This window comes from Uloborus diversus, chromosome 4, assembly GCF_026930045.1.
Source record: "Uloborus diversus isolate 005 chromosome 4, Udiv.v.3.1, whole genome shotgun sequence".
NCBI classification, from domain to species: Eukaryota; Metazoa; Arthropoda; class Arachnida; order Araneae; family Uloboridae; genus Uloborus; species Uloborus diversus.
In genome coordinates, this window is record NC_072734.1 from 121,901,323 (window position 1) to 121,914,015 (window position 12,693).

Genomic DNA, 12,693 nt, shown 5'->3' on the forward strand with positions numbered 1-12,693 from the left:
GCAATAACACCGAGCAAAAATCACATAGACGTTTCAGACAATCGTAGATTAGTGTTTCCTCCAGACCAACAGAAAAAAGGAGGGGGGGGGGGGGGCGCTTTCAGATAAAATGGCACTTTTTGGTAAATGTTTTGTTACGGAATATGCGCTTTTTTCTCTTTTTGGTATACTATTGTATGCATTATTGCATACAAAATAGGTTTTTAAATGATGCTGAAAACATTCAGATTAAATATTCTAATCAGATTTTATAGTTGGGGAAAACATAACCTGGCAAAGTCTTTGTTATATGATTAGGATCTGCTTATCCTTCACAATGCTGCCAGGTTAGGTTTTCCCCAACCAGGGGCGGATACAAGGATAGGTTCATGGGGATCATGACATCCCCCCCCCCCCGCTAAACCGTACGCAGTGGTATCCGTCGAACTGTGTTTCAACACTTGATGAATTAAACTTAAACGATTTATGAAATTAATTTGTAACTTTCTGCACTACTGGATGCCCTATTTCTGGCCGATTTGAGACTTTTTATTGACGCCAAACTAGTTTCAGAAATTTTTCGCACCCGAAATCGTTCGTTCGTTCAGGGAGGGGGGTCATTCTTAGGCATGACCTTTCCTAAAATAGTAGTCTGTATCCGGCCCTGGCTCCAACTATAATGGATAGGTGAAACGAGGGATTTATGTTTCAAGATCAGGCATGTATGACTCTCTACTTGTCGAAAAAAAGGTTTGCTTTTGTGATGAAAGTTTGTTAAAAGGTCTAAGACAAGCAGGGCACTTCAAACGTTAACTTAAAAAGGAATAGGGCGCAGCACCCTCCTAAAAAAATAAATAAATAAATAAATAAATAAATAAAAACCCCACGGGGGAAGCACTAACAGATCAATCTCAAGTGAACAGTTTCACTCTTGCATCTTACTGTTCATAGGCGGATGATGAACAAAAAATGTGGGGGGTCAAACGAAGTGTAGAGGTTACGGGGCTTAACGCCTGATTTATTTATTTATTTTGTTAAATTGCTCTCGATCTTTTAATACTACTGATTTAATAACCTCTAAAATGTGGAATATGGCTTCAAAACCCGCTTCGGATGGCCGCCACAGGCTTTCCCCTACCGTTTCAAAATTCCATTCTTAAGAAATAAGATGAAAAAAGCTCATTTATTTGTAATTTTTAGTTCTTACTATCGTAAAATAAATCAATTTACCCAACTAGAAAATAATTTTTCAATCGATCATTTATTTTTAACTCTGAAAGTGTGGGCGCAAGGCCCTTTTACTTTTGGAAGTGAGGGGCAGTTGCCCCTCTTGCCCCTCATAAGAGCCGTTTATGTTACTGTCGTTGAAAATTCTAGATAACACTGTGTATCTTGCGATAGAAAGGTTCCAGAATTTCTCTGGTTTCTTGTAACCAACTACTTGCACAAAAATTTTCAATAAAAAAAAAAGAATTCTGTAAAAATTGTTTCTTTGCAAGCATAGTATCGTAGTAGGAAAAAGAAGTTGTCGTCTTTGGGCTGCGATGTTGCATTTCCAATTTAGGAGTCACATTGTGGTCAGGGGCCATTCATTAATAACGTAAGGGATCCAAGGGGGAGGAGGGTTAGGAAAATCTCTACATACCCTTAGTTTGGGGGGGGGGGGGTCAAACTCATTCTTACGTAATATTTTACAAGTCGATATTTTATATTGGAAATCGCAGTGGTTTGACAGGGATCATATTTCATTTGCGTCTGGAAGGTAAAAAATGTTTTAAGAATGTGCTGTTTTTTACTTGTTTTACAAAGAATGAATAGTATAAAATATAATAAAAGCATAGCACTATGTATGGCATGTCTTATATTTAATTTAGTATCGCATCATATAATATATTTGAAACATAAGAATATTTGACTTACGTCATACTGGGAGTTTTAGTGTGACTGATTCTTTTCTAACAGCATTTTATGTATTTTGAAAAACGAAATGAAATCTTACGCAAGAAAGGGGTTTGATAAATTTTGCGTACCCTTACATGGCGGCAGGGCGAGAGTCAAAAATTGCCAAAATTATCCTTACGTAATTAATGAATTGCCCCCTAATGTCCGTCCTGGAGCCTCAACTTGTTGAGTAAAGGACTAAAAAAGAGGAATGCGAGTAATATGTTATTTCGTGTGTGATGATCACATTTAAGTTTTTGAAAATAGGGGATCAAAATATAAGACTATGTTTCAAACACGAATCCAAATTTTTGATTAGTCATTGTTTTTGTAATGTCATAAGTAGTCGACTTTTGGAAACAATTTGGAGTTAACTGAAGAGTAATTTTGGAGATAAATGAAGATAATTTTGCAAAATCTAAGTACTTAACATGCATTAATAATAATTAGAGGAAAAAGTCGGATATTTTTTAGCAATTTTTTTAACAAATGAAATTTTATTGAATTACGTAATACCTTAAAGCAAGAATTAGTAACTGGAGGGAGCAAGTCCAGTCATTGGTTTAGAAAGCGCTGAGTCAAGTATCTGAAGAAGGGATCCTTGAAAAATCCAGAAAATTCTTCAAATTCTATGGGCAAAGTTAAAGCGATTTCTGTTGTTTTTTTAGTGACTCGTGAATAATTTTCGGAAAGAATACTTTAATAAAATCAATTTGATGATAAAGACAATTTTCTTTGTAAATAATTGCGCATTTGAAAAAGCCTTTCTTCAGTCTTCGGAAGTCTCCAGAGACAGTGTGCTGTATTTCTTTCTCTATTTTGCTATTATTAGCTGTACCACATACTTTACCCTACGTACTTATTTTATATTTACACCACTAAAAAGCAAAAAATAAATTATTTTCAAATAAAAAAAAGAACCGACTTCAAAAAACAAAGAGGAACTAAAAAGTAAAAAATAATTGGTCATACTTACATACGATTTCCTACCCAAACGTATAAATCAAATTTATTTTACACTTCCATTAAAAAAATCAACTAAACTAAACGCCCAAAAAATAAACACTGATTTTCATTACTATACGATGAATTATTTTAATACTAAACTAATTAAATACGATTTCTTATTTTTTAATAACCATCTGAAGTCGGGATCTCCTATAAATTACTACCTAGCGTAATTGTCGACTCACCAAATCCTGAGTTAAACACCAATTTAATTAAACGCGAAAGTCTTTAAAACTAAACCTACTCAGTTACGTTAGGTAGTAGTTTATGGGAGGCTTTGACTTCAAATGTTTATTAAAAAATAAGAGATCGTATATAATTAGTTAGGTATTAAAATAATTCATCGTATAGTAATTAAAATCAGTGTTTATTTTTTGGGTGTTCAGTTTAGTTGATTTTGTACTGGAAGTGTAAAATAAATTTGATTTGTACGGTTTGGATAGGAAATCGTATGCAAGTAAGACCAATTATTTTTTACTTTTTAGTTCTTTTTTGAAGTCGGTTCTTTTTTTATTTGAAAATAATTTGTTTTTTCTTAGGGCACTAAAATATTCCTTTCTCTAAGTATCCAAAACATTCGTTTCCTTTGTATCATTGAAGCAGATACAATTTCTGAGAGTATAACTATTTAGAATCAAACGAAAGGCAATTTTCCTTTGTCTAGTTCTCACCAAATTAGCTTAAATTCTGCCCCGGTGTGCAGTGACGTAAACAGAAAAAAGTTTTAAGGGGGCACATTGAAAAAACAGAAAAAAAAACTTTTTTCTGAGCAATCGCGATTGCTAATTGTTTTCACTTGATCGTCCTTGATGTTTGGTTCCTTTTTCAACCCCACCGTCCTCTGCAGGCGCCACTCCTCCCGGTAGCCGCTTCTCCTGGTCGGTGGCGTCAATATCCTACACACACGCACACACGCCAACGTGCATACACACAGGTCTACGCACACACACACAAGTCTACACAGACACAACTGTACGCATGTAACCGCCCAAGAGGAAAGACAGGAGCAGTTTCTAGAAACAAGTGAGTAGGATAGTAACCAATAAGTAGGGTGTAAGGGTCCTGTCGCAACTCGTGATTGCGAAAAACATAATTTGAATTCAAAATTTCGAAATTGAAATTAATTATAAACTTAAATTTTTTTTTTTTTTTTTTTGATCGGATAGGAAAAGGTTAAAAGGTATCCGGTCAAAATTTTGAAACTTTTTGTTTTAAAAACGCGATTATAGGCCATGTTTATTGATATCAGCGTAAAGGACTGCTCAGAAACTTTCCGTTCGATTATTTTTTTAAATAGATTGGAATCAACACCTCCTCCCCCTACAAGTTTTCGAAATTGCAGTTTCAAATACGCAACTTTAGAGAAACTTTGAAGATTTTATGGATAGGAGGATCTGGAGCATTTCCCAGGAAAAATTGTTCAAAATTATGTACCAAAATATTTAAGCAATGTTTTACTTTAAGGGGTTATTCCACTTAAAATTTTTGTAAATGTTGTTTAAAAACCCCATTGCTTGAGATATTAAAGAAAGGCGGCATGGGCATTGGGCACCCTTGCACGAATATTTTTTTAAACTCAAGTCTTAAAACGCAATTTGTATGGTCATATTTTGTACTATTAGAGACAGTGATTTTTCGAAATTAGAGCTCCAAAAACGCAATTCTGAGCGATTTTCAATGTTGTTGAGTATTTGTGGGCTCCCCCCCCCCCCCCCCGAAACTTTCCAATATTTGATGCAAAAGAATAACATCTTTGTTTTTAACATATATGAAAGCTGGTGTTGAGTTGGTACATGTAAAACCAAAACTCTTGATGATGTAATTTACTTCGATAAATACATTTTCTACTTATAATCAACAAATTATTTTTTGTGTTCTTAGTTTAATCAATATGAGTAACCTATTCAATTTTAATTGTTTGTTTTTTATCTAATGGGGTAACATTTTACTAGATAAATATTTGAATTTTTAACATTTCCATTTTTCGAAAAATTTTTGGGCCATTAACGTTTTACAAATATTAGAAAGAGATTCGTTGCTTGTGTTTTAAGTTGTATTATGCATAGCCCTTTGATTGTTCTGTTCATTAATTAAAAAAAATCAAGTATGGCGTGTTCACGCATATTATGCACTGATGTTATAACTAACTTGATTTTTCTTTGTGTATTGGGGGGGGGGCAGGAAACTTTCGCCCCGGGCGCTGTCATCTCTTCGGACGACCCTGCATTGACAGGCACTACTCTGTGTTTTTGTAAATCGTGTACATTTTGTAAACATTATTTCGCGAGTAAAATATCACTTTGCTGGACTTTTTAAAACAAAAAAGTAAAAATACGTGCTAGATTTAAAATTGCTTTCGGGGTTTTCTTTCTCTCGTTCTGAAGGAAAGGGCCCCAAGGCATTTTTTACTTTCACGGGGACTTGCCCCTGTTGTGGTCCGAAAATTTTCAAACCCTGCATATTTTTATTTTGACAGAAAATCAAATTAAGGAAGAACATTTCTCACCATCTCTATTTTTTAATTTTTAGCATAAAACCTTCTATCTACGCTGTATTTATATATTTATTTGCGATTTTATCCCATTGAAAAACGTCTGAACTGAAATTACTTTTGGAGCATCGACCCTTACATCTTTAAAAGTTTAAAATGCAAAGAATTTCATAAAATGAAAAAAAAAAAAAAAAATACAAACCAAGAAAACGAGCATTTTTTTCTCTCCTTTTTTTCATGAAAATATCCCCAAGTGCTACTTTTTTCTTTTTGGATGGATTGGTCAACATCCAAACTTTTACAACCAATACCAGACAGTAAAACTACTGTGAATTTGCTCCCTTGTTTCTGATGCTCTCGAGGCATTGATCTGTCTATGGCATTGTTAATTTGATCATTTCGCTGAAGCTGTAATTCAACTACAGGCTATTCGGATGTACTTTTACGCAACTCTGCTGGGAGAATAGGTTAATGAACTCGACGAATAAACGCTTTTGAATGTAATAACAGTTGTCCCAAATACTATCGTTTTATCCATTAGTGAATGTATATGATTTTATTGAAGCTACCCGTTTCATAAATATCGCTCAAATTTGAGCATTACAAATAATATGATGCAATGATTTCGATGGTAAAATGCTGCGATGCTCTCTCAATTTCCCCGAATCACTGCGTAAATAAACATCAACTAAAGCATGTCTTGCGTGAATTTGTCTACCAACAAATTTATTATTTTTTTTTTTCATAAATATATGACAGACAGCGTTACATACCCGAGAAGTGTCATCTCATTTTATATTTCCATTTTGCTCAGAATTTTAAAAATCAGTTACAGAAAAAAATGGTCACGTCGGCGATTTGTGACGTGAAGTAACAGGATTATATGGAGTGATGCATAAGCGTTAGCCCTTGGCATTTTTTCCCTTATTGGATAAATTTCGAACTTCAATGTATCAATTTCGGTGAGCTAACAGCAGCCTGTTTTCCCCGTAGAGCGCAATAGAATGTTGTGTTATTTGCATACTTTTGAGTTAGTTATCATCGGATTGAAATATTTAGGACACATGGGGAGGAAAAAGTTTGACTTCATTTATTCGGTAAGTAAATTTACTTCTTATTATTGATTTTTGCTACTTTTGCCCTTTTCTGTTTAAACCGATTTAAAAACTAAGGATTTCAACATATCTTGCGATTCTGTAATAGAAAGTCTTCACAAGTATTGCGTCTTTGCTCAATTCAAGTTAGATTGTGTTCGCCATCCGTTATCTGCCGTATTCTCCTTTGCCTTTAGTAATATTTATTGTTTCCACATTTCATACACAAGCTAGAAATGATATTGTGAGCTCTTAAAAATGTTTTTTTTTTCCTAGTGGATCAATCAAAATCTGATTGGTCCATGTGCGAACTTGTAACACAAATTTTTGCGACCAAGACTCATAAAATGCGGATTAGTATATATGCAGTGATACCTGTGTAAGTTGACCACTCGCGGTGCAGTACTTTGGCGGTCAACTTAGACAGGTGGTCAACTTATAAAGGGCGGTAATATTTTTTTTTGTCATTTCTTGCACTATGTATTCATTTTTTTTTTTTTTTTTTTTTTTGAGGAACTCACCCTTACTCTTTCTGTTTAACCCACTTTCATTGCTTAACATTATTGAAAGTGAAACAATTAAAAATACTATTCAAATAATTTTGTTAGTTTTTCCTTGTTTTTAACTATATTAGAGACTTTAGTTTTAGAAATTCCATATGCTATGCCAGCTAATATTCTCTGACTTTTTCCATTTTCAGTTAATTTTAATATTTCATACTTTTTATTAATCTCAAGTTCAGCTAACTTTCTTTTTGAAGCCTTTTCATGTAAAACTTATAAGCACAAAGAGCAACAAGTTCGACTCTCCCAGTTCCTAAAGGCAAAATCAAAATGTCCTATCTCTTAATCCCTTGCACCAGAAACATGTAACTTTACTCATTAGCAAGCCCAGATCTGCGTACCCGCAGTGCGAAAGGCCCGCGTCCTTAAAGGGGCTAACGGCCCTAGAAATTGAAGAAAAAAATAGAAAAAAAGCTAGCACTAAGACTTATTCACTTTACTAATTGACACTGCTGGCCACTAGGGAGGGACCCTACATATTTTGTTGCAGGGGAATAAAAATGAATAGATCCGGGCCTGCTCTTTTTAGCACAATGCCTGTGTTGTCACTAGTGATGTGCCGGATCGTTAAAGAAGTAGATCCGCGCATACGGATACGGATCATTAGTGTCAAGATCTACGGATACGGATCTCAATTTTTTTTTACCCAATTCAACTATCCAAGTGTAAAATTTGTTACGAAAGGTATTTCCGTCAGAATAATGGCAGTTTCTTCAAAAAATGTCAACTGCAGCAAAAATATAATCAAGACTAGGATTTACTCTTTAAAGAAATCTCCATTAAAATTGAGGGAGAGTTGAAAGGAATGGGCCAGCGCTGCATCAATGCTTAGATGAAATGTGAAAAATTATTTCTAGCTTGCTTGGTAGATGTAGGATACAGGAACAAGAGTGTGACGCTTCTACTGGACAGGCTAGAAATAATTTTTCGCATTTTATTTCAGATTAAATGCAACGCTGATCCATTCCACCGAACTTACTCCGACCGACGAAATACAGAGCCAGGAACACCTTTACCAACAGTAAATACAATAGAGAATTTAGTCTCACTTTTTTGGAATGATGTCGAGAAAAACAAAAATGAAGAATAACAGAAACCCCAAATCAATAACAAAAACTAATATTAAATTAAAAATTAAAAAACCAAAACATGTCCCAGAGAGCCGACCTCATATTAAGATGAATTTCCTGGGTCAGATTACACATTTGTTAACAAATATGAACTGACAGCAGGTAAAAATTTTAAATTATTGAGCTTTTTCTCCTTATCTTCCGACTATGAAATCGTTACCAATCACGTGTATAAAGGCTTAGAATTGCATTTAAAATTTATTTAACAAGATTATAGCTCCTACTGTATATCAGTTAGAAGTTTCAAATAAATATCAAACGCAGAAAACTTCGTTCTTTCAATCAGGGCCAACATTTTTAACGTACGGGTAAATTTTTACTACCATAATTATGAAAAACGTTAAGTAACTTTTTAATTAATATCTTCGGTAATTAAAGTTCTATGAAAACGAGGCCAAGCTAAGAACACTTTCGATCAAGTCACCTTTTGAACGAAAAATGAACTATCAAAATCGGTTTATCTGTTTAGGAGCTACGATGCCACAAAAAGACACACTGATACACACTTTTAAAACTTATTCCTCCTTCCTTTTTGCAACGGGGGGGGGGGGGGGACAAAACCTAATTTAAACGGAATTTAAGAGTCTTTTATTCAAATATTGAAAAAATTTTAGTATAGAAATGATCCGTTTAAGATCCGTCAAAAAAGTAACGGATACGGATACAGATCTTTATTTTCCCTCGGATATCCGCGGATACGGATATCCGAAACATCACTAGTTGTCACAACATATTGCAAATGAAAGGAAAGACTTTGAACTTTTCTACTGACACCTATTTTCATTGAACAGAGTACAAAAAGTTATCTCAAATAGAACAACAAATGAAAAACAAGTTTGGAGAATGAAGAGTAGCATTAAGTTTTATGCTGCTGTTCAGTTAGTAAAATGCTATTCTGTCATCAAAGTATTGAAAACATTCTTGGAAAGCTATGAAAAAAAAAAAAAATAAATAATGAAATAAAATAATATGCTGAAGAAAGTTAAAAAATAAACCAAGTGGTCAACTTACAAAGGGTTTTTTACAATACTCCAAACCAAATTTGGCGAACATTAATGGTCAAGATAGACAAGTGGTCAAGTTACAGAGGTTTTCCTTCATTGTATGAGATAGGACTAATTCCGTTCCTGACAAAAGCGGTCAACATAGACAGGTGGTCAACTTACAAGGGTGGTCAACTTTACAGTTTTTTTTTTTTTTTTTGTATATATAATTTTCTTTATTGCTTCTATCAAAACTAAAAAATAATGATTGTAAGGGCAAACGAAGTGAAACCTAATAATTGAGGTAATTGATGGTTGACCCTGATTACAGTCAAGTGCCCATACTTGGGACAGTTTTGAATCTTTAGTAGCATAAAAATCATACTTTTTCATTTGAGCCAAGTATTCTATTTTAAGAAGAGCAGGGGCGTGCACAGAAATTTTGGGGCTCGTCACAAATGATTTTTACGGATCCCCCTTCATATTGTTTACCCTACCCCTTAATTAAAAAATATCGGGCCCAACAGGTATTCCCTATCCCCCCTTGTGCACGCCCCTGAAAAAGAGCCTTAGTACTTTACCTCAGGACAAGGTCTAGTGTGTGTGTGTGTATGTATGTGTAGATACGGTTTCTTAAAAAATAAAACAAGAAAATGTTCATTGTCCCAAGTTAGGGATCTTCGAAATTTCGATTTTTCTTATGTGTGCATCAATAGATAATAGTTTGGGACACTAATTACCGTTTTGAAGGAGTTTATTTTAATATTAGAAAAAGAAAGTATTACATTTTAGATAGATTACGTCTTGTAAACTTTTCAAAATGTATACTTCGTCAGAAAATACTCCTTGACTGCCCAGCCTTCTTATTTCTTTGGAATGCAATGTTTCTGTGCTTCTCTCTTCATTTGGAAGCGTAAAATTATTTGGTGAGCCCAAATAATTCCTCACAAAACTGATTATTAGCTCTCTATGTTCCTCATTTCACATCTTGCACATTCATTTTTCACTTTCCAAATACGTGAAATTCACTTAACAAATTAATTGGTCTCATCTATATTTTGAGACTCATTTTGTCATTTTCATTGGAAGAACTAACAATTGTTATACTTTGGCCCAAACGTCTTTTGTTCATCGATAAGCTCATATTTTTCTGCCAGTGACAAATTTTCTGTCCCGTAATGATATGACGCATTTATTGTCATCAGAATAGCTATTTTTCTTTACAGTTTTTAAACTTTTTTTTTTTATCAATACAATTGCACAATTTATTTCCTTAATATTCCCCTTAGACACTTTTTATGTGTTTGTACCCTAGCTTGGATTAGTGTCCCAAGTTTGGAGCGCATTTGCTATTTCTCAAATTTATGAATAAATAAGTTAAACTGAATTAGTTTAGTGGAAATGAATGCGTACAAATGAAACACAAATACATAGGTAAGAAGAAGTATGACAAAATTTCAAGCTGTTCATTCAAACGTTGGTAACAAAAGCTATTTCCACACTTGAAAATTGCATACTTTGTCGAAATTTTTGAAATAATTAAACTTGCTCATAAAGATGAAGCTTCAAAGTTTAACTCACATAACTTCAAAAGATAACCGCTCCTTTATCCTGTTAGGCCATTTAGTTCGTACTGGTAAATACTGACAGATGTACTAGTCCTCAAAACAAGATTTCGCAAGATGTCCTAAGTTAGGGTACTATTCCAAGTACCTGGGGCACTTGACTGTAACGCTAGAAGACATATCTTTAGTTGCTGAACTAGCGTCAACCAAACAAGCGTCCTCAATCGCTTCAGCTTAACTATTTTTCGATACACATTCTATTACATAACAGCGTCAGCTTTTTTCGATTCCCCCTACAACAGCGATATTTTTTTTTTAAATTCGTTTTACACACACACACACACACACACACACGCACGCGAGCATATTGCAAATTTCGGGGTTTGCGAGGAAGTTTTCAATGCAAAAATATTTTTGGCTTCGAGATGGTAGCAGCAATTACAATCAGCTGCATTGTGACTGCTGCTTACGTCCCTACCCTAAGTTTGAAACTATTTCGTAAAAAATCAAGATCTCAAAGTAAAGTTTAAGTAGAAACAACAATTTATCATTTGTTGTAAAAATGTTGTATGAGCAAAGCTTTTAATGTATTAACCAACACACGTCCTGCTTCATAAACTTTCTGATTCGGGAATCTTCTGATTTAAAGTTGCTTCATTACTCTTGTGTTTCAATGACGTTTCAAATGTTTTTCAAATTTGATTGGAATTTTATCGCAATAATATTGTTATTGTTTGGGATGTATCGCATATATATCGATAATATTCCAATAAAATATTCGATATCGCACAGATCGAATATTTTATTGGAATATTATCGAATATACTGTCGCAGAAATAACATATCTCAAAAACATGGGAAGAAAAAAACATGCCAATTACAAAATAAAATCTAAATTGAATCCTCTTTTGCCACAAATTTTACACAAAGGTATTTTACATAACTACTGCGTAGTGGCGTATAAAAGGTATAATCGGAAGTGTCACTTCATTAAAATTTCATAATTTAGAAGAAAATGTTTCGAACCTCAAGTATACACCATTAATTAAAACTACAAAAATGTAATCAGTAAACATAACGTAATAAATGTTTGGCGCGTAATGTAATATTGAAGAATTAATCGGTTAAATGTAGTCTTGCGTAAAACCTTGATCTTCTCAATTTCTTTTTTTTTAGTTGTCGTTTCAGTTGCCAGGTTGTGATGTGTTGACACGTAGTTCCTTACCATTTTTTGTGCTGATTTTACGTTTATATAAGATCAAATAAATTGATATATTCCTTTGGGAAATGATATTTTCACTGAAAATTATTCTTTTCGCGGACTGAGAATATCTTCCGCTAAATAAATAGTTTTAAATCACCTTGGCTCAATGTAACACCACCATCTGATGAGGAAATGGTACAGCCAAGGTTGCTTGCTGAAAATGTTAAAACTGAACAGAAGACATCATTTCTAGCGATCTGGCCCCATTAACAAACATTCAACTGCAAGTTCTTCCATCATCGTCACTAAGAAATGAACCTCATTTGAAATATGTTCATCGCTTGAAATGTTTACGTCCCGTCTGATCTAAATGAAATGCATAAATAATTCCATTACTATGTTACGTAGCTCGCATGCGTAGGAGATACTACAAAGTGACGATGGTATACAATGTAATTTGATCAACACGAGCGTGAAACTTTTTTGCGCAAGTCTAAAATTCTCTTCAGTTGCTGTGAATGTTCTAGAAATTCGAACGCCGCGACCAGGGAATTGCGATTTAACTTGTGTGAAAGGTAAGTTTTCTTGCGTATGCGGTTTTCTATTAACGAGTGAAGTATTTGGTAAAAAATCCGCAGTTAATGGGTCAATAACAGTTGTAATGTTCCTATTTGCATGCAATTTCAACATTTGAGTTTATAGACTTTTGTTTTTACGTTATTTTATTGGAAGCTG

The 12,693-nt window shown here is 34.0% G+C and overlaps 1 protein-coding gene across 3 annotated transcripts in view; it reads left to right on the forward strand.

The window, feature by feature from the left end:
• LOC129220025 (solute carrier family 41 member 1-like) overlaps positions 1-12,693 on the forward strand; it is a 117,662-nt gene that overhangs the window by 70,883 nt on the left and 34,086 nt on the right. The window contains exon 1 of one of the 3 annotated variants that reach the window (XM_054854354.1): positions 12,437-12,533. The exons of the other annotated variants lie outside the window; for them this stretch is intronic. The gene's annotated coding sequence lies outside the window, so the exon portion shown is untranslated. Of the gene's footprint in view, positions 1-12,436; positions 12,534-12,693 lie in introns of those variants that run through there. 3 annotated transcript variants of the gene reach the window in all.